Raw genomic sequence first — 25,032 nt, 5'->3', positions numbered from 1 at the left:
ACCATTATTCTTGTAAATGCTGTGTGTCGGGTGCTATCATCATCTTCATCATCTTCTTCCTCGTTATGTGTTCTCTTGTAATGTACCATTCTGAGGCACTTTTTCTCTTCTTGTTCTATCAAGATGCCTTCTCCCACTTCTCAGCACAGGTTTGTTTGTTTGTTTGTTTGTTTTTAGCATGTCTAACATTCTTGTCCCTCCAAATGGCTCTGTTTACTCTCCTTCTGTTCTGTGTCACTATGTCTTCTGGCCAATTTAATGGGTTCCAACTCTACTTAGCCACACAATGTTCCAAGGACACTACTGGACATCCCCAGACTCACATCATCTTAGGCCTGGGAGATCAGGACCAGTCCCAACCAAAAAGCTGGTCGTCAAATATCTATTCACTTAGCTCCAAAGCCAAGATCTATTCTTTATACCAAACCTATTAAAATATGCACCTCACCATCCAAAAATCTTTTATCCGTCTTAAATACTGAACTGATTTGTTTACAAAAGGCCCATCACCCAACACTTAAAATATTTATATAACTTATATATTAATATGTTATTCTCAGTTATAAACATAACTGGATTTAGAATCAAAATATAGTGTATAAACTAACTTTTAGCAGGCAACATACCTTCCTGACAAACAGTCGTTTTGTGCTCAAGCATATAAATCTAAATAGGTAATAAAGATATGCTTAACAATATGTAAAGTAGAAAATGCTGGTTACTCGGCATGTATAGCATAGGATGCTGTTCTTATGTTCTTGTAACTGTAGAGTGAGGTACATGGCAAGAATTTGTCATTGCAAAGACAGGCTCAGCCCATGCTAACAAAGGTCTTCCTTATATATACTGTGTTAGAAGTTTTGCCTTCAAGGCAATTATGGAAATGCCACAGGAGTAATGTTTACAAAGAAATTATTTCATCTTAGTAGCATTTTAATGATTAAGACACCATTCTGACAACACTATGGACAATATGTATAATAAAGAAATGATGCAAGGTGCTGTCTCAGTGTACCAGCCTTCCTCCCTCAAATTATTAGGTAAAAGGTTATGGCCATAGAGATGGAGACAGAAAAGATGAGTTGGGCAGGGGTAAGCAGTTGGCACTGCAGAACTTGCAGATGGCTGGGAAGAAGAGAAAAGAGGAAAATAATCAGCCTGGCTAACTTGAGGTCCTTGCCTTGATGACTGGATAGACTGTAGTACATTTTCCTAAAACAGAAAATAGAGACAATTGAGGTAGGGAGGAGGTTATGTAACCATAGAGTTTTATATTTGTAAGATTTATGCTATGTATAAGGTGACTTATACATATAGACATACTGAATACATACTACATATACACATACACATCTTACTTATTAAATACAAGATCCGGGCAGACAGAGACCTTTTTTTTTTTTTTTTTTTTTTTTTTTTTTTTTTTTTTGTATCCTAACCAATGATAAATGGTCAGTGCAATCTAGATGAAGGTTGTTTGTAGATGAGTTTATGGGCCTGAAGTGACAGCCAGGTTCTAGACAACTATGCAATGTCCTTTAGGCTTTATTGCCTAGAAAGTCTTAGATATCTTTTAGTAGTTCTCATTACCATGTTATATCCAGAAATATGAATGTTGCATTTCATACCAAAATAGGTACAATTACAAGAATGTCACTAAAGACCAAATACTATTATTCTTGTTCACAAATAAAAGCAAGGTAGATTGACTCACAGAGGAGCAAAACCTGAAACAATGTTTTAAATGTTTATGTTATATTAAATGTTTAAAGTGGTGGGACTGAGGGAAATGAATAAATCATTGCACTGGAAGGAACTTCTGACATACTGACATTAGGTAGGTGGTTTTCAAGATATCATTTAAATGCTTAGGATGTCAGAACTCACCATATAGTCAAACTAAAAACAGTGTGTATATGTATATACACACATATATGTATACATATATACACATATATACATACACACATGTATATGTATATATGTACATATACATATGTGTATATACATATATATGTATATGTGGTTAACATATATAATATATGTATGCATATGTATACTATTTATTTTATATATGTACACATATACTGTTTACTGTATACTGAGTAAATATATATATATATACTCTATGCACTCATTTTTATATTTTTATTTTATTTACCTATATGTGTATATATGTATATGTATACACACACACACACACACACACACACACACATATATATATCAAACTCCAAAGGGGATTATAGTATAATAATGAGAGGCAGTGAGAATGGAGACTGTATAAAAATATGGATAGGCCTTCCCAAAAAGTCTAATAAATGTTTCTGCTAGTTAAATAAGTTGGAAGAAATCTTGCTTGTCTAAAAAAATAAAGAGTTACCTGCCTGTCCCTTTAAGGATTCTCATGTACAAATCAAATACAGATGGCCCATTACATTTATGACCTCACTGTCAATTACTCTAGATGAAGCATGCATTAATTATTGAAATGCTTCCATAGTATACAAGGTTTTAGTGGTTAGGAAGCCATAGATAATTTCAACTTTCTGATTAGAAGCTGGTCTAAGCAATTTTATTTATGAGAATTCATTTCTTGAATGTAATAAAAACTACAAATCCAGTAGTATATTTTCCTTTTCTAGTTAACAAAGCCAAACGACACAGATCCTGGCCTCTGTCCTTGGAAGTCAGTACATCCTACTAACTTCATTAGCATGGCACACAACACATAAACTATGTCAAAACCTACTATATAGGATGGACAAGGAAGCTCAGGTGGTAAGCACATTTGCTACCAAGCCTGAAGATCTGAGTTCAATCCCCAGGACTCACATGGTGGAAGGAGAAAACCCAGTTCCTACAAAGTTGTTCTTTTACCTCAATAATCTCACTGTGATGCACACACACACACACACACACACACACACACACACACGTATGCAAATGAGAATAATCACAATAAATTTGGATTATTGGCATTATTTGGTATTTATGGGAGTAAAGTGGAGGTAATCTTTGCAATTCTTTTCAATGGATATGGTATATTCATAAATTATCTCATGTTGCAAACAATTTAAAGAAAGGTTAAACTTGGCTGAAGCTTCAAGTAGTTGGATCTGCTTCAATTCAAGCTAGTTAGTATTTTATATGTAACAATCCACAGACTGGAGATGTTTAAACATGGGACTAGGTTTCTGGTATTGTTAATGGTTGGGTTGCTTTCCTGGCAGGGTCCATTAACTATTAATGCTAAAGAACAATGGGAACATCCCAATGAAATCTTACCTTCCAAGAAACATGCAGAGAAACAGTCCTAAGCATTAGGAAAAGGCTTAGGCATTTCAGTCATTCTGGAAGGGAGCTATTTACTCAACAAATACAAACAAGTACCTACTAAGTGCCAGGTACTGTTTTAGGCATCTGTTGTACTATGGGCATAAAAACAAAGATCTCTTGTTCCTGCCAAGTATAGATTCTAGCAAGCTGACTCCATGAACTCCTTAGCAGTGGGGAAGGGAGCAGCTCTCAGGTGAGAGGACTCCCTGAGGATTTCCCAGAGAAGGCAAGGGAGCCCAGTACAACCTCAGCCCCCTTTCCTCCAGTCCCATGGGCTTAAGTCAGTGTATTTTGATTGGCCTCTCCATTTCTAACTCACCTTCATAGTTAATAGATTCCAGTGTCTATTAATCTGTATCCTTAAGAGTTTATATTTAATTGACTGGATGGTTCAGTGGTTAAGAGCACTTGGTGATCTCTATTATGGGGGACCTAACCTCTGCTAGAATCTACATGGTAGTTCACAGCCATCTATAATGCCTGCTCCAGGATACTTAACAGCCTCTTCTAGCCTCTCTAGGCATGGCACATATGTGGTATACATACCTACATGCAGGCAAAACACTCATATACATAAAATAAATATAAATATAAAAATGTTTATGTAAACAAAGACACCGACCTTTTCCTTTGCTTATTTGTTTGTTTAGAGACAGGGTTTCTTGATTTTGTACCTATTAAGTGCCAGGAACTGCTGTGGCACTCCTCCAGGGTGGCAGCAGTAGAGGAGTGAGCTACCATATCCAAACAGCTGGACCATTTTTCTGTAGAGGTAGGTCTTCATCTTTTGAAAAGGCCAACTTTTTAAAAGATAAGATAAATAAATAAAAGTTTAGTTGTATATCTCTTCCAAGAAATTTACTATAGAAAAACAACAATAAAACACACACACACACACACACACAATGCTCTAGCAAAGAAAGGCACAGATAAGACAAGTTTCATAGAATTGCTGCCTTCCCAGTTCAAGTGATGAAGTGGCCTGCAAGCAGGAGGCAATGTCCATGCATAGTCATAGACTTGTTTCTCTGGCCAAACCAAAACATGGATGGGAAACTATTGCCATAGCAGGGCACAAACAGAAAGTACTACACTTCACAATGGGCTTGCACAACCCAGAGGTGAAAAATTCCCACAGACCTCAGAGGCAAGTAGAGATGGAGAAATGTGCTCAGTCTCCAAGCAGAATCAACTGTGCAAGAGGATGAAAATGCAGCCTGTACTTCAAGAACAAGTGACCGGACCTTCAGCAAGGCTTATGTGTAACTGCTTCCTGTAGACACTTATAAGACACTCTACTAATAGGGAAAGGCCATGGCTAAATAATATTAATTAATTGAATAATACAGAAGTAATTTCGGGTATGAATTTTGCTGAATTAAAAAAGGTTTTTTAGTGCTATTTATAGAGCTACTCCATAACAATAAAATGTTATATGTTCAGCATCTTACATTTTTAAAGGTGTTTTAGGGGTCACAACGATAGCCCATCGGGTAACAGGTACTTGTCATTAAGTCCTAACACCTTAGATCCCCAGAACCCATGATTGAAAGAAAGAACAGACACCTACAATGTACCCTCTGACCTCAACATGTGCACCAAGGCACATGTGGACAGAGGTGATCTTATGTCCACAGATGAGAGGAGACCCCAAAGCTCAGGAATGCAGAACAATCCAGGACTCAAGTCCATTCATAAAAGGAATTAGAAACACATTTTGGGAGGCCGGAGAGCTGGCTTAATGGTTAAGAACACTTATTATTCTTACAAAGGACCCACGTTCAATTCCCAGCACCCACTTGGAGACCTACCACTTTCTCAGGCACCAGGTACACAAACATGTATGCAGTAAAACACTCAAACACACAAAATGATGACATAAAATCTAGGGGAAAAAGAAAGGAAGATCTATTTTTTTTTTAAAGGAAAGAAACACAGTCTCATAAGAAGATCAGACATATGTTGCTGGACACACTGGTAAGGAGATGCTACCAGGAGTAAGGGTGAGCATGTCAGAGCAGAAAGTGAAATCTACAGCAGTATACAGGGAGATATAGTACATAGAGAAAAAAGTGATTAATTTTATATCAGATGGAGAAAATGTCTAACTGCTTACACATAAAACTGACTGTAAAACGAAATGGAAATGATATTATAGTAAATGGTGCATTTTAGTATGAGTGTGTGTGTGTGATTGTGTGTATGTATGTGTGTGTGTGTGATGGCTTCTACAAGTGGAGGTCCAAGGGCAATGGCAAGTATTTACCTTGATCACTTTCCATCTTTTATTTGAGACAGTGACTCTCATTGTATCTGAAACTCATTGATTTCTCTAGACTAGCAAACCAATGAGCCATTTTCTCCCCTCCACCTCCTCCCCCAAAGCTATAGTTACAGGCATATGCTATCATGCCTGGGGGTTTTTTGTGCAGGTTCAAAAGATCTGAACTCAGATCCTCATGTTTGCATAGTAGGCATTTTACTGACTTATCTCTGTGGTCCCAATCATATAATTTCTAATTCTGTGATTTCTTATGGGTCTGTATAATACTATTATCTTGAATTCTTAGGGAAAATATTGTGTTTACTGTCTTAGTTAGGGTTTCCATTGCTGTGAACAGACACTATGACCAAGACAACTCTTATAAAGGACAACATTTAATTGAGGCTGGCTTACAGGCTCAGAGATTCAGTCCATTATCATCAAGGTGGGAGTATGGCAGGGTCCAGGCAGACACTGCTCTAGAAGGAGCTGAGAGTTCTGCATCTTGATCTGACTCAGCCAGGAGAAGATGGGCTACCTCCCATTCAGCTAGTAGGAGGGTCTCAAAACCTTCCCCCACAGTGATACACTTCCTCCAACAAAGCCACATCTACTCCAACAAGGACACACCTCCCAATAGTGCCACTCCCTGTGCCAACCATATTCTAACCACCACATTTACTGATTCAGAAGCTTATAATGCTGGTTTTTAACAAGCCATAGTCTGAAATCAATGTGTGGTTCAAGGAACAAGAGCAGCGTCAAAGAAGCTCTTAGCAATGCTGTCTCAGGATCAAGCCCAGACATAGGAAATCAGAATTCTAACAAGAGCCCCTGAGTTCCTGAGCACCTACAGCTTTAAAAGCCTGGCTTACATCATCTATCCCTAGTTACTCCACTCACCCTAGAAAGCATGAAGTGAGTAGACAAGACACCCTTAAAAACCATGAACAACCTAAATATTTCTATTCCTACCCACTGTTTTCTCCTCAATCCATGTCTAATCGTGTGTCCATCATTCTCCACTATGGAATGGCAAAGGCTCCCATTCTAAACAGCTCCTAAATTTTGCCAAGGCTCACAACCTAATTAAGTGGGTTATAAGGTATTTAATCTGTTTTCTCATTTACCTCTAAAATGTGTGTAAATAAAGCAGTATTTGCATAGCCCTTAGTTTCCTGTCATTTCTCTAAGTCACAGTTCTCTGGGGATGAGTAAGATACCTCAGACATCTCATCTGCTGGTTGTCCTCATTCTCTCATAACAGTATCAGTCTGCCCAGGTCAGGTAACAGATATACATTTCTAGCAGCAGAAACCCCTATGGAGAGTTGAGCTGAAGCTTCAAGTTTTCTCACGTTTGCTTCACCCTGCCTTTTTAGGTAGAAAAGGGATAATCTCTAAGTTTTTCACCCTGGACTTCTTGTTAGTGAGAGATGTGTGTGGTCTTCCTTAGTGCAAGCCCTTCCAGCTTCTCTCCATTGCCAATGAAATCCTTCTTCTGTTCAGCTAGCCGTCTGCAACCAGGAGCATTAGGACAGTGTAAGGCTTGAGTTCCACCATCCATTCAATAGTAGAAGATTAAAAGAAACCTCAAAAAATTTAAATAACTCACAAATTCATGGCCTATGTACACAGAAGCAGTGCTCAATAGAAGTTTGCTTCTTAGCTTTCCTTAAGACCACATGGGATTTTTTTTTAGTCTCCACCCCTTTAAGTTAATTAGAATCTGGGAAGGAGGAACTGAACAGGAATAAAGAGACAGAGAGAAGGAAGTGGAGCCGTGAAGAGTGAATAATATATACGCATGTGGAAATATCACGGTGAAACACATTAATCTGTACAGTTAATATGTGTTAATAGATGTAATAATTTAAAGAAAAATGTTTCTCGATATGATCATAAGCTTCATGGCATGTTAACATCCATATAATGTTTCAATACTACCTGGTTAAATGTGCGCAATCAATCTAGTACTCTTGGACATATAGTTGGCTTCTGACTTTCATCACTAGAAATAAACTCTAAAAGCTGAGTCTGAGAGAGTCTAGAGATTTGTTTCTAATCCTTGACAGTTATCTTCAACAAAGCAATCCTGGTCATGGCTGAATTACATTCTTAACTTTCCCTAAGGTGCTTGTAAAAGTATCCTATGAGTCACAAGGAAGAATGGACAAAAAGCTTGCAAAGAAAATTGGGTAAAACCAATTGTTCTTATCTGAAAAACCAACTGACAGGGCATGCTCTAGTGATGTTTTGGAATTATCACTGGTGGCTCTGAACTCAGACACAACATATTCTAAAGACAGTATGGATATGCCCATGGTTAATTTCACTGCTCCTACAGATAATGAGTTATAACACCAGAATCACATACTTTCTGATCAAGTGACCATGCTAGAGCAGAATGGAATGGAGTTGCCACCTAATGTATTAGTTAATATAACTGGTGGATGACACCCTCTCATTCTGTTTCAGCCTTTAGATGTAAAAACATACCCAGCAGTTAGAATCTGCTTAACCTTCATCTAGACTATATGTATGTCAACCATTTTTATTATAACTAGGGTACAGCTAACATCTGTATTTTCCATCCTGTTCTGACTTGTGCCATTACCAGCCTAGTAAAGGTGTCACCAATTTCACAGAGCATGGGAAAGACAGTGGGAACCAGACTTGCAAGGTAAGTACTATTCTGGATTGACAAGGAACACTGCAGAGAGACATAAATGTCAAAGTGGTGGCACCATTTAATTTTCCTAAAGAAAAATAAAAATAGAGGAAAGAGGGGATATAAACTTCAAAAGATGAATTTGGGAAGAAAATTTTGAGGATCTTACATAGCAAGAGTCAGAGTATGAAGTAGTTATCTTAAACAACAACAAATCCAAATGAATATTGGACCCCATGAAGGCTTGGCAGGCTAGGATGCTGGAAGAGAGGGCCTAGAGAAGCAGAGTAAAAACAGAGCTTCCAGAGTGGTAGCTATGGTGGGTCTGAAGTGAGAGTGAGGAGTGGAGTAAAAGAGGAACAGAACTTGTGCTCTAGGTGACTGCCATAAAGAAAGTTGTTGTCTTGTCAGTAGTTCCCAAGATGCTCCTCTTCCTGGGTCCTCAATCCTTGCCAAATCATACTTGATCATCAGACTCTTTATCATCAAAACAGTAAAGAAACTAATGGATAGCTCAGTGGTAGTATGCATGAGACCCTAGGTTCAGTTCTAGGTAGCAAAAGGAAAAGGAGAAAGACAGAGAGGGCAGGATAAGGGAACGAAAAAGAGGGGAGGGGAGGTAAGATGAGGGGGAGGGTGGTGGGAAGAGGGGAGAAGAGATGAGAGGACAGGAGAGGGCTAAATGCATGGTCTAGCACTTGTCAGATTGAGGCAAGAGGATCAACATGACATTGAGGCCAGCATGACCTATAAAATGAGTCCTGTCTAAAAACGAGAGAAGGGGGTAAGTATGAATATTTAGGTCTAGATGTAATTAAGATAGACCATCAGGCTTTTAATTCTGGCACATTCACATGATTGAATTAGAATGAGTCAATGATGTCAACAGAATATACTATAAAGATGAACATATTCCATTTGCTTCTTTTTGACTAAATGTTTTCCCCCAGTCTCAGAGTGTGGTCCAGGACAAACCAGTTTTGAGCATCTGGCTGCATCCCTGTGATTAGTTAAGTTCCTGACCCCAGCTTGCTCTAGGAAACCCAATGAGGAAGGCTCTGCCTATGGTCTCCACCTTCTTAGAGAGGCTACTGACAGAAGAAGAGAGGCTAAACTGACTTGTGGGTTAAATGGAGCTGAAAATATATGTGAGACTATGGAAAGACTTGCATCTAAAAAGACAACTTCTGAGTCATTAAGAATGGGTAGTAAAGCACTACGTGTGTACTTAGGACTCACAACTTCACTTAAAGTACTCTTAATGAATGGGCACTGTGTGTGACACACACTCATGTATGAGAAAACTCAAAGAATGTGCCTATGTAGAGGTTCATGAAAACACTATTGTAATAACCCACAGGTGGGGTAGACCTGGGGGCATACAGTAGGAAAACAATTGACCCAGCCAACCATGAAGCATGCAGAGAGGAGTGTTTCTATTTCTACTAACAAGGTTAGACTACCAAGAATTCAATGAAGGAAGTTTCAACTGCACAGTGATATGTTGTGATACTTGTCTTCTAAATTCCTCTGGAGGGATGGAGGACTGTCAAGATATACACCATTGATGGGTAACATCCTTGAAGTAGAAAGGCAACTGGAATTGAAAGCAATGCCAAAGACCCCAGCTCTATCTTCTACCACCTTCATGCTAATGAAGTGAATGAAAGTAAATTTGTCCTTAAGATTTTGAGAATTTTAAATCTCTTGGTTCTAAAATGTTGATTTATTATCTCTTTACTTCTAACATCTTATACAACAGAGAACTTTCCTCTAAAATGATTGATTAGGAAAAAAAGTCAATAAGGTACTAGTTCAAACCAGAAGTTAAAGATTAAATGGTATCTACTATCTAACAATAGATAGTAGATAACTGATTAATAGACAGATAAGTGATTAATACATGATAGATGACAAACAGAGTGATAGGTAATAGATAACAGATATATAGATGGGTAGATGCAATTTTCAGTAGATAGAAAGAGGTGATAGATAGATAGATAGATAGATAGATAGATAGATAGATAGATAGATAGATAGATAGATAGATAGATAGATAGGCAGACAGGCAGACAGGCAGGCAGATAGGCAGACAGGTAGATAAGTAGACAGGCTAACAGCAGATTGACCAAGAAGAACTCCAATCTCCTGACCAGAGGCTTCTAGTCTCCATGAAAGGTACCATCTTTACACAGGATTACCAAAGCAACTCAGTTTGTTATAGTCATGGGACATTTGCAGCTCAAATGTGTAGTGATATGTATCCATGTGTGTGTTTATGTGTGTGTGCCTGTATGTTTGTTTGCCTGTGTGTGTGTGTGTGCTAGTGAACTGATAAGGTGGGAAGACCATTGCATATGTCAGTTTCTTGGAGTATGAGACATTACTAGGCTGCAGGAGACACAAGAATTGAGCTCTCTTAAAACCAGAGTAAACTCATCTCAAATGGAATTATTCACAGAATTATTTTTTTCAGGCTCCAGAATTAGTAGCAGAAAATCATTTTCTAAATTACAAATTATAGCCAGACATGGAAGTGCATACCTTTAATCCCAGCATTTGGGAGGCAGAGTTTGAAACCATCCTGGTTTGCACAGAGAATTACAGGACTGTCAAGGTTAGGTCAAAACTCTGTCTCAAGAAGGAAGGAAGGAAGGAAGGAAGGAAGGAAGGAAGGAAGGAAGGAAGGAAGGAAGGAAGGAAGGGAGGGAGGGAGGGAGGAAGGAAGGAAGAAAGGAAGGAGGAGGAGAGAGGGAGGGAGGGAGGAAGGGAGGAAGGGAGGGAGAGAAATGGTGTACCTTTGTACTAGTTCCAATTTCAGAGGACAAGATGGACCTAATGCAATTTTAATAGAGTTTAGAAGATAATGATTACCAGCAAATCACCTTCTGCTCCCTCAAGACATCTTCACTGAAGAACATGATGATTTGCAGTAAAGCGTCATAAGGGAGATTCTAACACAGCAGCAAGAAAAATACTAACCCATTATGTTGCCCTAGAGCAGAATTCATTCTTTAAGCAAGTCAGGGGCACCTCCAGAACACAAACCATGTAAGACAGAAAGTTCCGCAAAGTACTAAGGAAACCCTAGATAGAAACAATTGTTCTGACTCCATGGTTTAGAAGTTACCTTGTAATGTAAATAGTTTTTTTTTCTTTTCCATACATTTGAAAGCAATGGATTTGTTAAAAATATTTCTCGGAGCCCAAAGCTGAGTCCAATCTGTATGGCTGAGCACGTGAGAGTCACTCTGGTAAAGGGTGTTTAATGAATAACTTTGCAGTAAAAGGCCTTGAAAACTTCCTCCAAATACTAGATCCCGGCTCCCTGTCTAAAATACATTAACAGCCTCCAGAAGGTTTTGAGACGCTGCTAAGTGCGTCAGGCCAGCTTCAGAAGCCCTGACATTTTCATTCTGCCACAGGAAAAGGTTCCTCCTTGGTCTCCACCCATCCCCCATCCAGGCTGTGTTTGGAGACCGGGTGGGTTAGTGGTTCTGCTGGGAGAGAAAGATTGATAAAGCCAAGGCATCAGAGTTGTTTCCTATGCATGAAATTGATTAAATGCTTCGCTAAATGGCTTATAAATTTGCTTCTCATATTTCTATCACCCACTGAAAAGATTACAGAAACTCCGCATATGACCATGTTGTATACAATACCAAATTACAAAAGGTTGTAAAAACTAATGTTTTGTTTAAAGTTTTGAGCAGGACCATATGCCATCAGTGACCTTGAGTAAGCTATTTTAATTCAAAACATTTCAAAGACTATAAAGGGGAGAAATATTCAACGACATAACAAACCAGCCTAGCCGGGTAGACTTCAGCTCAGGCTGTTCAACGTCTTGTCTGCTCAGGGCACAGGGATACTCCCCATACAAATGCCTGCACTTCGAAAGCTGGGAAGCACATGTGGTGTCAATAGGGATATATTTACAAAGGAGATGAAACAAAGCCATTGAGACCTCCCAAAAGCTGAGCCTGTTCTCTTATTATTAGTTCAGAAGGCGCATCCTAGGGCGTAGGAGTCCTGAACACACTGCTAGGACCATGTAGAGAAGATGACAAGTATTAGCAGGGGTGGGTGGGACAATTTTATTTGGGAGGCTTTGTTTTGGTTTAAATCTTTACGCATCTTTCAGATGTCAGTGATGTTCTATTCTCTCTTGCATGTGAGAATTCCTTCTAAGGATTATATAACATTGGGGGCTGGGGGTTAGCCTAGAAGCAATTTACAGGCAAGCAGGTGACCAGCAGATGTTACTTGGCAAACTAACCTTCTGTAACATGGCCTGAGAAATACCTTCACTTCTACAGGAAAAATGATATTCCTTCATAGCATTTATAGGACATCATGTCCTAAGCAAGAATTATCATTTGGCACTAATGCCTGGTTCTGGTAGGAATTTCAAGAGAAGAAGGTTTACAACCAGGGATGGGGTAAAAAGCCCTACTGCTCTCATGTCTGTGGAATAAGCCCAATATCGCCATCTTCAGAAACAAGGGCAAGGGCAAAGATGGCCACCATAGCTAGGGCAGGCCAAAGCCCAGTGAGGTGGGAATTAGCAGTAGAAACTTTTCAACACCAGGCCCAGCCTGAAGCAAGCCTGCTTCCTATGCAGCTTCTAGGCACACTCAGTGATCTACCATCTCAGAATCTTACTAGTAAAACAGGTTTATTTATTTCTTTTAGTTGGCATATGTTCATTGCACATGGTACTAGACATAAAGATACTTTCAAGTAATAGCATACTTTTTGAGTATATTCTTCTCCATACTCCTGCCCTTTCTCTCCCCTTCCCATTAGCTCCCTTTATACCCTAGACAACTTCAATTATTCTTTGTATAATGTGTGTAGGTGTATGAGTAGACATGTGTGTACATCTATTTGCACATGTTCCTATGATGGAGTACATGTATGTATGCATGTGGGGGGTGTCATAAAACAACCTTAGGTGCCATTGCTCAGGCAGGCACCTTCCTAAGGAAGGTTGTTTGGTTTTGTTTGTTTGCTTGCTTGCTTGCTTGCTTCTAAGACAGACTCTCACTTGCCTGCAATTTTTCAAGTAGTCTAGGCTGGCTAGTCAGCAAGTCCAAGGATCTTTCTGTCTCTACCTTCTCAGGGCTTGGATATAAGCATGTGTCACCATACCATACCTAGTTTTTTTGTTTTTTGTTTGTTTGTTTGTTTTGATGTGGCTTCTGGGGATTGAACTCATGTCCTCCTGCTCTCAAAGCAAGTATGTTACCAACTGAGCTGCTCTCTCAGCCCCCTCGAGTGGCTCTCAAGTCATATATGCATACATGATTTTATGCAACTATACACACTCTAGGATCCACAAACAGAAGGAGACATGGCATGCTTTTCTCTTTCTTTTTCTTTTTTTGTCTTCCTTTTTTAAACAAGTACCTATTCTGGGAAAGATGCCAACAATTCAGGGATGATTTAAGCAGACCATCAACAGCTAGACAACTTATTTAACTCTTTGGTGATGGTTACATGACCTTTCTGGTTGGCATGGAGCCACCACTTAAGTAATCCTGATGTCATATGCAGAGGGTTTAATGACTTATCATACCGATGTTCTTTGTGTACAACACATAGGTTGAGCTTCTGCCCATGGGTATTTGCTATCTTAAGCAAATACCCATGGGCAGAACCCATGACACCTGAAAGTTGATCCTGGCATATTTATATTTTTACAGCTTCTCTCTCTCTCTCTCTCTCTCTCTCTCTCTCTCTCTCTCTCTCTCTCTCTCTCTCTCTCTCTCTCCCTTTCTCTCTCCCTCTCTCTCTCTCTCTGGCAGTTTCTATGTGTCGTCCTAGCTGTCCAGAAACTCACTCAATAGACCTTTCTGACCTCAAACTCAGAGATCTGCCTGACTCTGCCTCCTGGGTACTGGGATTAAAGGTGTGTACAATCACTTTTTAAAAAAGTAGTTTTGGTAATCAAATCCAGCGACAGCCACCTCCTTTTCAGAGGACACATGGTCATGTGTTCAAGGCTTGGGAAAGTCTGCTGCATGCAAACAGCCCTGTTTAACTCACTTTGACCCAGATACTTTTTACATTTTTGTATTAACCTTATGACTAAACAACTCTGCTTCAAAATGTGCTCTGTGGGACATTATAAACACCTAGGCCACACACATGGTACACTAGTCCACCGTTCATGAAAGTTCAGCACACTCTCAGCTGACTTTTTAGGAAGATTCTAGATCAAAATATAAGAACTCAGGAACTCCTCCATAAGTAGGATGGGGGTTCAGTAGCTACTATGACAGAAACAGTAGACCATGCTCTACTACATAAAGGCCTGTGCCCTTCAAACACAGCACTGAGTGTCAAATGAACATTAGATAAGCATCAAATAAATACTCCATATCTGTTGATTTTTCTTCCTAATTCCTCTTCATTAAGGGTATTAATGAGGCCAGAGAGATGGTCCATCATATAAAGGTGCTTATTTATTTCTTTTAGTTGGCATATGTTCATTGCACATGGTACTAGACATAAAGATACTTTCAAGTAATAGCATACTTTTTGAGTATATTCTTCTCCATACTCCTGCCCTTTCTCTCCCCTTCCCATTAGCTCCCTTTATACCCTAGACAACTTCAATTCTTCTTTGTATAATGTATGTAGGTGTATGAGTAGACATGTGTGTATATTTATTTGCACATGTTCTTATGATGGAGTACATGTATGTATGCATGTGGGGGTGTCATAAAACAACCTTAGGTGCCATTGCTCAGGCAGGCACCTTCCTAAGGAAAGTTAGGGGGAATGAGTTCAATGCCCAGAGCCCACACTGTAGAAATAGAGAACTGACTCCCCAAAATGATCTTCTGGATCTTCTGACCTCCACAAGCACACCATAGCACACAGCATGCCAATCTCCTCTCTCTCTCTCTCTCTCTCTCTCTCTCTCTCTCTCTCTCTCTCACTCTCTCTCTCTCTCTCTCTCTCTTTCTCTCATGCATACATACACACACAATCACACACACATACACACACATACATGTACACTAAATAGATTTTTTTTTGAAAAGATGATTTGCAAATTCACTCACTTTCTCTACTTCAAATAATAGACAAAATCTATTCTATTCTTCCCTTCTTAAGTTGAAGTAATTCATATCAGGTTCATTCAGGAAAGCCTAGCTATTAGGGATGGAGCTCAGTTGGTAGAATGCTTGCCTCACAGGTCCAAGGGCCTGTATCTTATCCCTAGCTCACCACAGACTGGCTACGGCAGCACAATCTGTAAACCCCAGTGGCTGGAAAGTGAAAGTAGAAAGACGTTCAGTTCACAAGCATCCCTAGCAACATAGCAGTGTGTTCCAGATCCGTTTCGATATATAATCTCCCCTTTGAAAAGAAAAACACTCCAAATATCTCTAGCCATATAGTGAGAGTGCCATTAGTGACTTTGAAGATAATCTCAGGAATTGGCCCTTATTTTTTAAGTAAGTCATCTGCAAACTTTAGCATCCTGTTGAGTACCAGCAACAAACAGGCCATCTTTGGTTGGGGGCTTGACTGTTGACGGTGCAGTGAGTAGAGTGCAGACATTTATTCTACAGCCGTGGGTCTCAAGATATCATGCTGCAATGGCTTGTAGTCTCTTTTAGTAGATTTAGAGATGATCCTGAGATCCTGCATTTCCAATAAGCTCTCAAGTGAGACTCTCATTCCTGGTCAGGGGAAAAACCTCAGAAGATACACTGTATAGCAATCCATTACCTGTCAGATCAGTATTACCACACCAAACCCTAGAACTGGGGAGATGGCTCAGTTGGTAAGTTTCTTGGAAAAATAATAACAGATGAAGGTCTGAGTTTGGGTACCCAGCACCCACATATATATACAATCTACAACCCTAGCACTGTGAGGCAAGGGAAGAAAACAGAAAGAGGTGGGCCCTCAGAGAGTGCTAGGCAGTCAGAGTACTTGTAAAGGTAAGCTCCAGGCATCATGAGAGCTCTGCCTCAAAAAATAAGGGAGAAGGCTAGGATGGGGGAAGGGGAACAGGGGGAGGGGTTCTCAATGTTCCTAATGTTGTTACTGTCCAATACAGTTCCTCATGTTGTGGTGGCTCCCTTGCAACCATAAAATTATTTTACTACTACTTCATAACTCTGATGTTGCTACTTCCACGAATAGTAATGCAAATATCTGTGTTTCCAGAGAAAGGGTTGTTTGTATCCATAAAGGGGAGGGGGAACCATCAGGCTGAAAACCACCACCCTAGAGGAAGCTGTATAACATCAACCACTAGCTGCCACTTACAAGCACAATCGCATGCATAAATATGTACACTGCATGACATACACACACACATACACACACACACACACACACACACACACACACATACACACATACACACACACACAGCAAGATAAACACCTAGCCCAAGCCCCACCTCCCACACACACCCAGATGGAATTTCTGAGGACATGCAATCTTGTGGCTTTTCTCTCAACTCCTGGAGTGACTCATCATTCAGGTCTGAACTCCAAGACCTGGACCCCGCCTGTCTCTGAGAACAGGGACTCTCCCTTCTAGGGGCCCCTTCAAAGCAGGAGGAGGCTGAAGACACATGAGTGCCTCCTCCAATAACTTGTCTGGTAATTGGCATATTGATTGCTAGTGTCATCATGCTTTAGTATACATAAACCCCTCGCTCTATTACACAGCCCTCAACAATCCAAAAAGCCATTGTTTATTCATCAGGACTTCCAAACTGGCCCTTGTCAGCTCCTGCTAGAGAGCTTGCTGATAAAAATCAGCAGATGATTGGACGCACACATTCTTAACATGACTGACCCATGACATCTGGAAGGGCAGCCCTAAAAGCCTGACACTGAACAATGCTTTCTTTTCTCCCCCTTATCTAGCCCAGATGATTTTGAGATTTTTTTTATTAACTCATTAATGACTGAAGATGTCATTAGAATGGAGGGGAATTTTGTTTTTGTTTTTGTGGGGGTTTTTTGTTTGTTTGTTTTTGTTTGTTTTCTTTTCTAAGTGGGAATAAATGTACCATTTGCTGAAAGGGCGAGAATCGACTCAATAATGAAATAATTAAAACAAACCAAATGAGGAGACTTATTTTATTAAAATCTGAGATCTCACTTATGATTGCTGGGACTGAAAATCTACACAGAGAGATAGCAACTTGTTTCAGATATAAGTTGGGGAAGAGTGGAATAATTTGATCAAGGAAATAACTGACCATAAAATCTAGCGTACAATTCTCTCCTGTTGTGGGCCCAATCATTCCAAACTAACAGCTAAATAAAAAAAAAAAGAATTCAGCACAAGGCTCCTAAATCGTTTAAATGCTTTTGAACCTACATTGTCGTTAAACCGGATCTTGTTTCTGAGCACCTTTAATTTTCCCATCTTCAAGATCACTTTTAAAAATCAAATTAGATCTTTTGAAGGCCCTTAAATTGCAACAACCGAACATTTTTCCCTGGATTCTCAGGCTTCAGCCTCTTCACTCTGGATTGTCTGGCCAATTAATGGAGTCTCTCAAGGAAGCACTAATCATTTTGAGAAGTTGAGACTATAAAAAGCAAGCAGCCTATTTTCATTATAACTGATTGGATTGAGAATAAGCTAGAGAGGGAAGGCCCAATGATCATGCTAACTTTTTCAGATGGCTTGTTCCAGTGCATACGCACACACAGAAAACTATCCACAGTTACCTAGGGTGCTGTTCATTGACTTGGACTCTTTCAAGCTCCAATTGAGTTGTCTCCTCCTCCTGGTTCAGCCTCAGGCATGAACAAGGCAGCTAAGAGAGCAGGTTTACACTGATTTTTATCTGCTCAGATTGTTTGCTTGGCAAAGGAGACGTCTATTACTTGGATGTATTTTATATGTTACTAAGTGTTTACTAAATTTTACTTTTGTCAAAACACATTGTGAATTAACAGAGCCTCATAAAACACAGAGAAGCATTCCCTGGGGGGGGAAATAGTTGAGCGCTTTAAAGGTTTTTGCCCACAGAAAGTGAAGTCAGCAAACTATGGTCAAGATTTAAATATGTTTAAGCCAAATTTTACTTGTTGTTGTTGTTGTTTTCATTTTGAGACAGGGTCCTATTGTGTAGCTCTGGCTTGTCCTGGAACTCACTTTGTATATGAAGCTTCAGAGATCCACCTGCCTCTCGCTCCCACTTGCTGGCACCAAAGGTGTACTCCACCATCCCTGACCAAATTTTAGTCTTAAATTGAGTGGCTGTATCTTTCTGTATTTATTTGCCTGGGAAAGGATTTTTATTCATCCTGTGATATGCTAAGTAGAGTAAGTAGTATTCAGAGATTAATTGAGCTTGATAGTTTCATCATTAAATGTATTAATATTGATAGTAAGCCTGTTCTTTCATCTTTCACTTCATAATCCTGCATACTCCATTGAAGCCCAGTGGGGTGGGGGGGGGAGAGTTGAAATCCAGATGTTTGTCAGATCCAGATGTATGATGTCAAGTAAACAAACCACCAAACTTTTTTCCAAGCTGTTTTTTTCTTTTTCATTCAGATGTTTGGTGTCATGGTCTGTTTTGTTTCAACCAATTTTAAAGAAAATCTCCTTTGTCAATATTTTAATTCCTTCTTCACAAAATTATCTCCAAAAACTTTACTAAATTCATTCATGGAGAAAACCCAAGGCTATCTTTCATTTTTCAGTCTTTGTCCATGTGCATAGATTGTACATGTGTCCTTGTGTGGAAAGGTGAGTATGTGTGTGCTATGGCATGTGTATAGAGGTCAGAGAACCACCTCACTGAAAACAGACCCTCTCTGTGTGCCAGGCTGGTGAAGCTTTGAGCTTCTTCAGATTGCCTATCTCAGCCTCCTGTCTTAAAATAGAAGCATTAGAATTATAGGTGTACAATACCATATGCAGCTTTACATGGGTTCTGGGGACCCAAATCCAAGTCCTCACACTTGAATGGGATGCATTTTACCCACTAAGCCATCACCTAAAGGAAAGGTACAGGGCTAAGTTCTTTGGAAACAAAAACACAATATCCAGTAGACTTACAACCTAAAGGGACCACCCAGGTGGCACCAGTGTATATATTCAAAACATTGCATATCTCTTCTTTTACGTTCTTATTGACTTTATTTTATGTGTATGAGTGTTTTGCCTGCCTTTACATGTATGTACTACATGCATGCCTAATGCCCAAAGATGTCAGAAGAGAGCATCAGATACCCTGGAAAAAGTTACAGATGACTGTGAGCTACCATGTGATGCTGAGAACCAAACACAGGTCCTCTGCAAGAACAACAAGCTCTCTTAACTGCTGAGCCAGATCTCCAGACCCATATATGCTTTATTTAAAAGATGAAAGACAATTCAATTTACATGATTGGAGTGATAACTTCATATTAGTTGGGGTGCCTGAGCTAATTTGTACTCTAATAAGTAGCTTTGGAGAACCAAAAAGCTCTTAAATGTCAACGATGGCCATCTTTTCAATGGGTTAGTTTCCCAACATACTAATTAAACATACTAACTAAATCTCAACATACATTCTCTTGGATCATCATATCTATGGGTTCTATATCTGTAGATTCTACAAACTATGGAAAGATAAGTATCTTTAAAAAATAATCTATGTTGTATTGAATGTGCAATAAATGTTTTTTGTTGTCATTTGTCCCTAATCAATACAGTATAACAACTATTTTCCTAGTATTCACATTGTAATGGGTGTAATAAGCCAGCTAATGATCATATAATGTATACAGGGAGTTGTGTATTGGTTATATGCTAATATTAGACTTTTATACAAGAGACCTGGAAATTCACAGATCATTATATCTGGACGGGAGATGAAGTGACTGGAAGCAGCCCCCTGTAGATTATGAAGGACAGCTGCCCTTGACACATAAAGAATGATTTCTGATATGTGACTTTGGGTACAACAAAGTACCTACCTAAGAATCTATAGCCTTGATAATGGACCCAGTATTTACATTTCCTGTGTGACCCTGACTGGTTCCTTTTAATTTGGACTCTGGATGTTCCTCATCTTTGAAATAGAAATAGTGCTGACTGCTGTTAGCAATGAAGCACTTGAACCTAACACACTTGAAACTCTAGGTTTGATCCCCAGCACCCCACCCAAAAAGAGAAGGTAATCATAAGCCTTCTTCAGGCTGACTCAAGAATCTTACACAAGACCTTAGAATGGCCAAGATTCTTCATTGATATAAAATTATCATGGATATAATGGTTCATTGTCTATCTTATTACATAAATACTATCACTGCATAAAAAGTGCTTGCCATGAATACAGAACCTAAGGCAGCATAGGAGAGAGAGTCACACTAAAAAGACCCACACAACTATTCTCTATACATAAATTCTACAGAACAATGACTATAGTCACAGACTGGACCTGAGCACACCTGAGTTTCTCTATCCTTGGCTTAGCTGACCCTGAGATAGATCTTGCTCCTCTCTCTTCTATGGTGACTAAATTGACTAATCACAACAACCATGGTATCTCTGGTTACAGCAGGGTATTCTGACAACTGGGAACTATGTTCTTGGCCAACTGATGGACTTAAATTTGATGACCTCACTTATGAATCTCCCTCTCAGCATTCCTCCTAAGGCAAAAACTCAAGTCTTTATCTGTACCACTTATGTGGTTGCAGGGCAACCCAACCAAACTCTTGGTGTTTGCCATGAGAGATTGACTCCATGTTTTTAGTTTTTAGTTTTTAGTTTGCTGTTCATAAGTTATTGTCAATGACCAAGCTTTTGAGCATCATTTCTATCTACTCGCTGCTATAGAAAGGGTAAGGAATAAGCTTAGACACTTGTAAAACATTAAAGAGCTATAAACTCTATCAAATACTTTAACCTTAAACTTTGTTGTCATAGCTCCTAATTTTTTGGAAAAAAAAAAACAAAAAGATCTGAGAGGTGCAGGAAAAGAAACAAAAAGCATGCAACGTAGTTAATTTTAAATTTTAAAAGCCTGTTGGTTTGGTTTTTTGTTTTGTTTTGTTTTGTCTCCAAAAAAGCTTACACATTGGGAAATTTCTTCCAAAGTGTAGCGCAACTTTCTTCTCTACCCCACAACTACACCGAAGATGTTAGAATAATCAAGTTTCAGTTCTCCAACTTTGAAGTCACAAATCTCTCATTAGTATGTTACTATATGTGTACACTTGCTTCAAAGTACCAGAAATCAATACAAAAGGAAACAATAATAATAAGGAAAGATTTCTAGTGCTCTAATATGGAAAGGTGTGTGAGCTGGAGAAAGAAATGTACAGAAGCCCATGACAAGTCATGATAAATGGGTCCTTATAAAATTCATGTTTAGGCAGCACCAGGCCGGGGATAATGCCATTCGTCATGGCAACACTAGGCCGCTAATGAGCCCTCATTGCATATTCATGGACACGGCAGTTCTCCCCCTCCCTCTCTGAACTAGTGCCTGGAAATATCTCTACCTCAAGCAGAAGCTGAGCTTCAGCCTTCTTCTTCTTCTTTTCTTTCTTTGCCTTTTTTTTATATTATTATTATTTGTTATGTTGCAGCAATTACACAGTGAAAGTGCTGCCCAAGATTGATTGCTCTGATCTGTAGTTCAATTGTAAATTAGAATACACATCCCCCCAGGGACACACGGCCCCTATTTGTGATTAAGAAAAAAGCCCCATAATAGACTAATAGCCAAAGTTCTCTCTCTTTTACTTTCAGGCAATTAGCTTGATGAAATGGCCTCTTTTTGTATACCCTGGAAGTGTAAACCGATATCATAATGAAGTATATGATGTTTATTCTATTATTTTCACCTTGCCGGGTATGCAAGAATGCATAAGTAATGGCTGCTTTGTCTAGTACGTTTACTGATTCACAAGTAAACTATTTCTTAAAGATACAGTGTGTGTTTTCTGAGCATGAGTTAAGCAACCTCTGCGGGTAAACCTCCATGCAAAGGACTTTTTCTAGTTTCCTTTCTGCTGCAATGACAAATAGATTGACAAAAAGTAGCTTAGGGCTGGAAAGGGTTTCTGGGGCTTACAATTCCAGGTTGCAGGCCATCACTGAGAGGAAGGCAAGGCAAGAGTGCAAAGCTGTTAGTCAGTCACACAACACCTACATTCAAAAGCAAAGGAGAGGCACCCATGCTGCCTGCTTGCTTGTTTGCTTCCATTAAGATTTTTCCTGTCCTATATAGTTCAGGACCCGTTTGCCTAGGGAATGGTGCCACCTACAATGGATTAAGTCTTATTATTTATTTACACTCAAGACAGTTCCTAACAGATATCCACACAGGCTAATTTAATTAAGATAATTTCTGAACTGTTCGAATGATCATGATAGTTCCGTGATGATTTGGAGTCACCTTTGTATGCAATCCTTTTCTGATTCTTTTATCTTTGAAGAGATGATAAAGATTTTAAAAAGGAAAAAGAACATTCCCTACATTCCCTTGCTGGGTGTGATGGCACACATCTTTAGTCCCAGTACTGTGTCAGAAGAAGTAAATGAATCTCTGTGAGCTCAAGACCAGCTTGGTCTATATAGCCACTTTCATATCTGAGATAACCTCTAAAAACATGATTATAAAATAAAATAAATCTTTTCCAAGGAAGAAGATAGCAAGGAAATTAATAAATGAAAGAGAAATGGAAAAAAAATCTGTCTTTGTCCCAGTAACTTAGATTTATGGTGAGTCTGTATTTCAGATGTACATTTTGGTTCCCTGTCAGTCAGCACTGACCCAGTTTGGATTACTTACTGGACTGTTATTATATGGGAAGAAAGTCTAATCCTTGTCTTCAAAAAATGAATCCTATTTGAACTTCTAGGAAATTATTTTCACAGTTGAGAAAATGACCTCAACAATTTTAATAGTATTAGACTTGCTCTTTTCTGAGAGCAATTGTTTGGGTCTTTTTTAAAAAAAAAAATACTTTTCATAAGGAATTTTTAGACAGGGCCTGGCTATATACAGAGCCTAGCTGTTCAGGTACTTCCTATTTAGCTCAGAATAGTCTCAGATTTGGGGCAACCCTCCTGGTTCACCCTTGTGTGATTTGTTGTTTGTTTCTTTGTTTGCTCATTTGTTTGTTGGATAGATCAAGCCTTACTGTGCAACTTCAGATTTTCCTGCCTCAGTATCCTGGGTAGCTGGAATTACAAGTCGGCATTAGCAAGTCTCTAACAATTTTGTTATTACCTAAAAGTAGGAGTAGCAAATCAGAAAATCAGAAAGGTGATGTGACTTGCCCAAAGTCACACACTGGTCAATGGAAAGGCAAGCCTTATCCTCGGGTTTTAAACCCCGAAATCTCTGGTGTGCTCTGCTGCCTCGTTCCTAGCTAGATGCTCCCTGGGGCAGCGTTGTACAGCTTTCAGTATGAATTAATCTAATGATATCAATTTATATGTAGCTAATATTAACAAATGATGTTAAGATGTACATAGTCTACATGCAAATAGACACACTTGAACACATGTGCATGTGCATGTTGTATACATGTTTGCACACATACCGAGATCAATAAAAACTAGGAAGTCACAAATCCTGCTACACTGTTACCTATCTCCTTATATTTCAGATAGGTAACTTACTTACAATATGTTCTAAACAGATACTTAGAACACGGGTGCACCTCAGATGCAGAACTGAAAGCTGAAAGCTGCCATATAGACAATTCATATTTGAGAGTCATGAGGATGATAACTCTTTCCACAATTTAGAAATTGGATGTTCCAAGCAGTGTGAATAAGTATAGGCAGAAACCTGACTGAGTCTTTTCACCAAACATCTCTGCCAGCTTCTACTGTACCCTGTGTCCCATATTCCCCTCTAAGTGACTCAGTCCTCATCACCAATGAAGACAGCTCAAAGATCACTTGTTTTCAGAGATGTCTCCTTGTCCTTGTCCAAATACTTCTTTGCTTTTATCATCTCTGTCTACAAGCCTCCTAAATTCCATCAATGGTCTTTCCCTTCCTGAAGTCATGATGACATGACTTAGATCTGGAATCCAACACACATATATTTTTCTAGGATGTGCTGGACATGTCTACTTCAATAACCCTCCCATGTTCAGGGCTGCCAGTGTGTCAGGTAGCCATGCTTAGAGCTCTTAGCAAAGCAGCTGTGCAGTAATCCTGGCAAAGGAATGGCCACAGCTTCAACCAGAGTCAGGCGCTCAATAAATGGTTGGCTCCATTTTGGAATGGTCTTGAGGTAATAAAGATATTAAATAATACATCAAACGACTAGGGTAAGAAAATCAATAAACCATGATTCCCTACGAGAAGCTACAGATGCCTGAACAAGTGGAGAACAAGACCCCAGAATAAACCTGTAACAAATGAGGCCAGAATAGTATATAAATATTGCCTGAGCTCAGATGGAACCTTACAGTACTTACAGTACTGTACCTTACAGTAATAATGAGGCATGTTTCTTTAGATTTCTCATTCATTCGTTCAGCAGTATGTTGTAGATTATCTACTGTGATGGTTACCCTTGATTGTCAACTCTACTGCATATGAAATGAAGCAAAACCAAAATGGCTGGATACACCTGTGAGAAACTTTTCCTTTTGAGCTGGGAGAATCGACCCTAAATTGGAATATTTTGAAGTGGGAAGATTCACCTTAAATCTGGGCCACACCTTCTAATGGAAGTCTACATAAAGAACATGGAAGAGGGAGACACATTCTCTCTCTTTCTCTCTCTCTCTCTC

At 39.3% G+C, this 25,032-nt stretch overlaps 1 long non-coding RNA gene across 11 annotated transcripts in view; it reads right to left on the bottom strand.

Annotated features, from left to right (window-relative positions):
* The window catches only part of LOC116102385, a 181,734-nt gene that overhangs the window by 99,918 nt on the left and 56,784 nt on the right, over nt 1-25,032 (bottom strand). For 10 of the 11 annotated variants that reach the window (XR_004123131.1, XR_004123134.1, XR_004123125.1 and 7 more), the window contains 2 exons: nt 3,962-4,139; nt 3-1,212 (listed from right to left, as the gene is read on the bottom strand). This is a non-coding gene — a long non-coding RNA (uncharacterized LOC116102385). The remainder of the gene's footprint in view (nt 1-2; nt 1,213-3,961; nt 4,140-25,032) is intronic. The other variant, XR_004123129.1, reaches the window with a different exon arrangement.

This window comes from Mastomys coucha, unplaced genomic scaffold (genome assembly GCF_008632895.1).
Source record: "Mastomys coucha isolate ucsf_1 unplaced genomic scaffold, UCSF_Mcou_1 pScaffold21, whole genome shotgun sequence".
Classification (NCBI taxonomy): domain Eukaryota; kingdom Metazoa; phylum Chordata; class Mammalia; order Rodentia; family Muridae; genus Mastomys; species Mastomys coucha.
This window is presented reverse-complemented; position numbering and strand designations above follow the sequence as displayed.